General features: G+C 49.6%; 1 pseudogene; it reads left to right on the top strand.

The window, feature by feature from the left end:
* Positions 1 to 5,688: 5,688 nt before the first annotated feature.
* LOC134565989 (N-acetyltransferase 8-like) lies at positions 5,689 to 6,371 on the top strand (annotated as a pseudogene).
* The last annotated feature ends 930 nt before the right edge of the window (positions 6,372 to 7,301 follow it).

Here is a 7,301-nt window from a genome sequence, read left to right as displayed (position 1 = left end):
TGTTCAGTCTGAGAGGGCGGGGCCATGGGAGATCGCAGTGTTCAGTCTGAGGGTTCAGTCTGAGAGGGCAGGGCCATGCACAGATTGCTGTGTTCAGTCTGAGTGGGCGGGGCCATACACAGATCGCTGTGTGTAGTGGGAGGGTGTGGGGCCATGCACAGATCGCTGTGTTCAGTCTGAGTGGGCGGAGCCATTAACAGATCACTCTGTTCAGTCTGAGGGGGTGGGACCATGCACAGATCACTGTGTTCAGTTTGAGGGGGCTGAGCCATTCACAGATCGCTGTGTTTGGTCTGAGGGGGCGGGGCCATGCACAGATTGCTGTGTTCGGTTTGACGGGGCGGGGCCATGCACAGATCGCAGTGTTCAGTCTGATTGGGCGGGGCCATGCACAGATCGCTGTGTTAAGTCTGAGTGGGCGGGGTCATGCACAGATCGCTGTGTTCAGTCTGAGGGGGCGGGGCCATGCACAGATCACTGTGTTCAGTTTGGGGGGGCGGGGCCATGCACAGATCGCTGTGTTTGGTCTGAGGGGGCGGGGCCATGCACAGATTGCTGTGTTCGGTTTGACGGGGCGGGGCCATGCACAGATCACAGTGTTCAGTCAGAGGGGGCGGGGCCATGCACAGATCGCTGTGTTCAGTCTGAGTGGGCGGGTTCATGCACAGATCGCTGTGTTCAGTCTGAGTGGGCGGGTTCATGCACAGATCGCTGTGTTCAGTCTGAGGGGGCGGGGCCATGCACAGATCACTGTGTTCAGTCTGAGTGGGCGGGTTCATGCACAGATCGCTGTGTTCAGTCTGAGTGGGCGGGTTCATGCACAGATCGCTGTGTTCAGTCTGAGGGGGCGGGGCCATGCACAGATCACTCTATTCAGTCTGAGGGGGCGGGCAATGCACAGATCGATGTGTTGAATCTGAGGGGGCGGGACCAAGCAGAGATCACTGTGTTCAGTTTGAGGGGGCGGGGCCATTCACAGATCACTGTGTTCAGTTTGAGGGGGCGGGGCCATTCACAGATCACTCTATTCAGTCTGAGGGGGCGGGCAATGCACAGATCGATGTGTTGAATCTGAGGGGGCGGGACCATGCAGAGATCACTGTGTTCAGTTTGGGGGGGCGGGGCCATGCACAGATCGCTGTGTTTGGTCTGAGGGGCGGGGCCATGCACAGATTGCTGTGTTCGGTTTGACGGGGTGGGGCCATGCACAGATCGCAGTGTTCAGTCAGAGGGGGCGGGGCCATGCACAGATCGCTGTGTTCAGTCTGAGTGGGCGGGTTCATGCACAGATCGCTGTGTTCAGTCTGAGTGGGCGGGTTCATGCACAGATCGCTGTGTTCAGTCTGAGGGGGCGGGGCCATGCACAGATCACTGTGTTCAGTCTGAGTGGGCGGGTTCATGCACAGATCGCTGTGTTCAGTCTGAGTGGGCGGGTTCATGCACAGATCGCTGTGTTCAGTCTGAGGGGGCGGGGCCATGCACAGATCACTCTATTCAGTCTGAGGGGGCGGGCAATGCACAGATCGATGTGTTGAATCTGAGGGGGCGGGACCATGCAGAGATCACTGTGTTCAGTTTGAGGGGGCGGGGCCATTCACAAATCACTGTGTTCAGTTTGAGGGGGCGGGGCCATTCACAGATCGCTGTGTTCAGTCTGAGAGGGCGTGGCCATGTACAGATAGCTGTGTTCAGTCTGAGGGGCGGGCCATGCACAGATCGCTGTGTTCAGTCTGAGAGGGCGTGGCCATGTACAGATAGCTGTGTTCAGTCTGAGGGGGCGGGCCATGCACAGATCGCTGTGTTCAGTCTGAGAGGGCGGGGCCATGTACAGATAGCTGTGTTCAGTCTGAGGGGGCGGGCCATGCACAGATCGCTGTGTTCAGTCTGAGAGGGCGTGGCCATGTACAGATAGCTGTGTTCAGTCTGAGGGGGCGGGCCATGCACAGATCGCTGTGTTCAGTCTGAGAGGGCGTGGCCATGTACAGATAGCTGTGTTCAGTCTGAGGGGCGGGCCATGCACAGATCGCTGTGTTCAGTGTGAGGGGCGGGGCCATGCACAGATCTCTGTGTTCAGTGTGAGGGGCGGGGCAATTGGCTCAGTCAGCCTGACACTGAGGAATTTATAAGATGATGTTGGTGCTTTGTCAATACAAGCCATAGCTGGCTCGAATCTCTCCAGAATGTTACCCCAGGCTTTTTTTAAATAGTACATTTGTCTGCAAATAGCTGTTTGATTGTCCACATTTGTCCACATTTGTTGAAATCATGTGGCATAATAAGTAAAATAAATGGGATTTCACTAATTATATGACTTCTGAGGAAATCTGGTTAGACTACCAGGGTTATTTACTAAGGTGGCATTGTCTGCCAGGAACATTTTCTCAGTCAGCTATGCTTGCAACTCAGATAATTTGGGCTTCAATTTAAAATTCACCTCAATTCTCACTATTTTAGTGAATAACCCTGTTATTGTCTTTGTCTCTTTATAATTGTGATTTCAGCAGGTATTTCATATAATATGACAAATAGTAACAGAACATGGTTTGTTTTGTGTTACCCATGTCCTCTAGAACAGTGCTCCCCAACCTTTTTATCGCCGCGGACCGGTAAACGTTTGATAATTTTTCCGTGGCCCGCTTGTTTTGATTTAATAAGACAAAAAAAAACACCAGTCACATATATTAAAAAAAACACGCAGACACATACATAGTCAGAAAATCACAAACACAGTCACATAAAGACATAGACTCAAAATTGTGTGTATGTGTGTGTGAGCGGTGCAGTGTGTATGTGAGGGTGGCAGTGTGTGTGAGAGTTGCAGTGTGTGTGGGGGGCAGTGTTTGTGGGGCAGTGTGTGTAGTGTGTGTATGGGGGCAATGTTTGTGGGGCAGTGTGTGCAGTGTGTCTATGGGGGCAGTGTTTGCAGGGCAGTGTGTGTATGGGGGGTAAGGAGGGTAGGGAGGCTTTTTTTAAATTTATTTAATTAAAATTAATATATTCATGTCCCCCCTCCCTTCTTACCTTTACTGGGAGGAGGGGGGACATTTCTTAGTCCCTGGTGGTCCGGTGGGGATTCCCTGGTGGTCCGGTGGTGGTGAGGTGAACTCTAGCCCAGTTACAGGGCTAGAGTTCAATCTCGCGAGATTTGGAGCGTTGCCGTGGTTACCGCGGCAACGCTCCAAATCTCGCGAGAGGAGGACCCGGAGGAGCTGCAGGTAAGAGCTCCTGGGTCCTCTCTCACTCCCTCCCCTGCCGGCTGTCAGCACAGTGCCTGCAGACCGGGGAGGGAGGTCTCTGATCTCCCCTCCGGTCCGCAGGCACATTGCAGGGCTGGCACTTGGGCAATGCCAGCCCTGCATTAGCCGGCAGGCTCGCACACCCCACACCCCTGGGTGGCCCGGTACCGTTTGATCCACGGACCGGTACCGGTCCGCGGCCCGGGGGTTGGGGAACACTGCTCTAGAAGAGCAATGTTGATGAAGACTATACTAAATTAATCCTTTGATCACAAATACCGTAACCGTTAATCATTTATTACAAGTTTTATTATGTTATGTTCCCTCCAAAGGTCAGTATCATCATCTAGATCAGAGAAACAGATCAGAAAAGCTGGAAACAGCGAGTCAGGCCCTGATTGGAAACAGGTGTAAATAAGACTGATATTTCTGGGAATGTTGGCTCATTTACACAAAACATAAGAAGGGTTTTAAGGGATACAATAGGCATCAAAAAAACTTTAGCTTCATGAAGTGGTTTTGGTGAATGGATTATGCCCATGCTCTCTTACAGCCCTAGTCACATGTGCCTGAATAGGCGTGCGCACAGGGTGTGATCTCCCTTACCGGCCCACAGCAGCATGGAGGGAGGCAGAAGAGGACCCGGGCAGCTCAAGCCAGAAGCTCCGCCGGGTTCCTCTCACGAGATCTGAGCGTTGCCACGGCTCTCTTATTGCTCAATTCTCTAGTGTTTTATGCAGCCCTCACAAACACACACACACAGCACCCTCACACACACAGTACACTAACAGCACCCTCACAAACACACACACACACAGCACCCTTACAAACACACAGCACCCTCACACACAGCATACTAACAGCACACTCACAAACAGACACACACACACAGCACACTCACACACACAGCACACAAACAGCATACTCACACACAAACAGCACCCTCACACACAGCACACTAACAGCACTCTCACAAACACACGACACAGCACACAAACAGCACCCTCACACACACAGCACCCTCACACGCACACATCACACAAACAGCACCCTCACACAGTGCACTAACAGCAACCTCACAAACACACGCACGCAGCACTCTTACAAACACACAGCACCCTCACAAACAGACACACACAGCACCCTCACACACAGCACACAAACAGCACACTCACACACAAACAGCACCCTCACACACAGCACGCTAACAGCACCCTCACAAACACACAACACCCACACACAGCATACAAACAACACCCTCACACACACACAGCACCCTTACACACACAAACATCACACAAACAGCACACTTACAGGACCCTAACAAACACACACACACACACACAAACACACACAAAACACACTACCAGCACCCTCACAAACAGCAATGCTCACACACAAACAGAACCCTCACACACACAGCACACTAACAGCACCCTCACAAACACACACACACAAACACCCTCACCCACTTAGAACACTACCAGCACCCTCACACGTACATCACACTAACAGCACCTTCACACACAGCACCCTTACACACACAGTACCCTCACACCACACTAACAGCACACACACCAGTGTATGTACGTGTGTGTGTGTGTGTATATATATATACACATACATACATACATATACTCGCAGCGTGCGTGCAATAGGCTGCGCACGCCTATGTGTGCCTGCATGTGACTCCCTCAGCTTCCATGAAAAAACGGCTTCACTTCAGATATTACAGCACAGTGTATTTACATTCGAAGTTCTTATTTCCTGCCCAGTTAAGTAAACTTTGATCACACACAGGAGGCTGCTGCATACTCTAGCAGGCAATTAACCAAGCAGGAGAATATTTCTTCTAGATTAAACACAAGTATGTAGGGAGGTTGTGTGAGTCACAGTCAAGGAGGAGGGTGGAAAGGGTTGCATAGACAAAGTGATTTAACGTCTAAAGGGCAAATAGTTGAACAGTTAGACTGCAGGGACATGATCAATACACCAAAACCACTCCAATTGGTGAAATTAGTTTGGTGTTTAAAGTGTCCCTCAGGAAGCGCAGCTCTAATTGCTGGCTGGCAGCTTCTAATGTCCAGTTTTTCTACCAAAAACTAACATTGGCATTCTTCAGAAATGGCTTCATATTGTCCAAGAAATGCACCGAACCCACTACATTCAGATATGGTAGTAATGGTACTTAGCAATTATGGCATGAAAAAACTCAAAATATGAAACCTGAAATATCCCTGATTGTCTATATTTGCAAATGGAATGCTGTAGTAGGGGTAGTGTGCACTTGAGAGTGATCTTCTTCGTGATATGCAACATGGGCTCTGTAAATCAATCTGTCAGCATCAAGGTATGTCTACAATCGCATATTACAGTTTCCCTAATGTGGGGGAGGGAGTCACTGGCTAGTGAATTAATAACCTCTTTTACCTTGTTTTACAGGGGTGGCAAAATGTCCGATTACCATATCCGGCTGTACGAGGACTCAGACTATAAAGCTGTCAGGATTCTCTTTGCACGTGGTATGAATGAGCACTCTCACAAGGCCTTCCGTCATGCTATAAGTGTACCCCGAAATTGGCTTTTCATGCTGGTCTTGTTCCTGGTTTCTTTCTGGATCACTGGATCTGTTATTATGCCCCTCCTGGTTCTGATAACAGAATTAAGTTTCCTCTGTATCTGTTCGATATATATATATATTCATCCTACGTTGATCAATGCCTGTCAGATGACATGTTGGACATCCAAAAATATTACTTGCAGAGGGATGGTGGCTGCTTTTGGGTGGCGGAGTCTGGTGGCGTAGTGGTGGGTACAGTGGCTGCTGTCCCATCATCTAATCCACGTGCGGAGAAACACACGGCGCTCAAGAGGCTGTCTGTTGCCCGGAGTCACAGAGGTAAAGGGATCGCTAAAGCCTTGTGCAGGACGGTTATTGATTTTGCCCGCCAGAGAGGTTGTGAGGCTGTAGTCCTGGTGACTACATCGAACCAGATTGATGCTCAAAAGTTATACGAGAAAATGGGTTTCTTCCATACTCACATCGTTCATCTAACTTGCTGCACAGGAAGAGTTCTTGATTTTCTAGATTTTTTTTATCGTTATGATATACCAACAAACAGGGGAAATATCTAATAAGATCTTTTAAAATAAAACTCTGTTTTGTTGTGATCTTGTTGCTTGTTTTAGTTATAAAGAACACATGTTATGATTTTCATCTCTGTGCAGACTCCCATACAGTGGAGACTAAAAAAGTGAACCCACACATTAACGAGGCAGTCTTCTAACCTGGGGAATAGTGCTCTGAGAATCTATGTCCATAACCAGTAGATCAATATATCATAATTAAATTACTTAGAGCACCCCTTTACTGCATATATGGGGAAAAAGAGTATAGCAAAATATATATAAAGCTTAAAGTTATTACTATAAGGGCCATCTTTCTGCATGGGCATGCTGGGCACTTGCTCAGGGGCCCCACACGCATAGGGGTCCCACAGCCTTGCCTATGTGCCCAGGCTGACACCCTGCCAGTCCATGGAGAGCTGGCCCTGTTTGCTTGCTTAGTTTAAATATCTACCTCACCGGCCTGAATGCCCTTTATTAGAGAGAGGGAGGGAGGAAGGACCTGGGAGGCAGTTCCTCCTGTGAGCATGCTGGTCTGAGCATTGCCACCACAATGTTCCAACACAGCACTCTGCTTGCGGGAGGAGTGAAGATAGCCTGCAGCCAGAGAAGCTTCAGGCTACAGCTCTATAGAACTCACCACTGGACCACCAGGGCTGGCAGTGTCCCCCCTCTTTCACCAAAGGTAAGAAGTATGGTGGGGGAGACATGAAGCTTTTAAAAAATATATATTTAAAATAAAAAATAACAAAAGTTCCTTAACCCTATGCACCCCTCCCACACAAAAACAGTACCCCTCACACACACACAGCACCCCTCACACACACACAGCACCCCTCACACACACACACAGCACAACTCACACACACACTGCACCTGTCACACACACATAGCACCACATACACACACTGCACCCCTCACAGACACAGGACCCCTCAC

Source organism: Pelobates fuscus, chromosome 6 (assembly GCF_036172605.1).
Source record: "Pelobates fuscus isolate aPelFus1 chromosome 6, aPelFus1.pri, whole genome shotgun sequence".
NCBI classification, from domain to species: Eukaryota; Metazoa; Chordata; class Amphibia; order Anura; family Pelobatidae; genus Pelobates; species Pelobates fuscus.
Note: the sequence above shows the minus strand (reverse complement) of the source record. Positions and strands in the feature narration are given on the sequence as shown.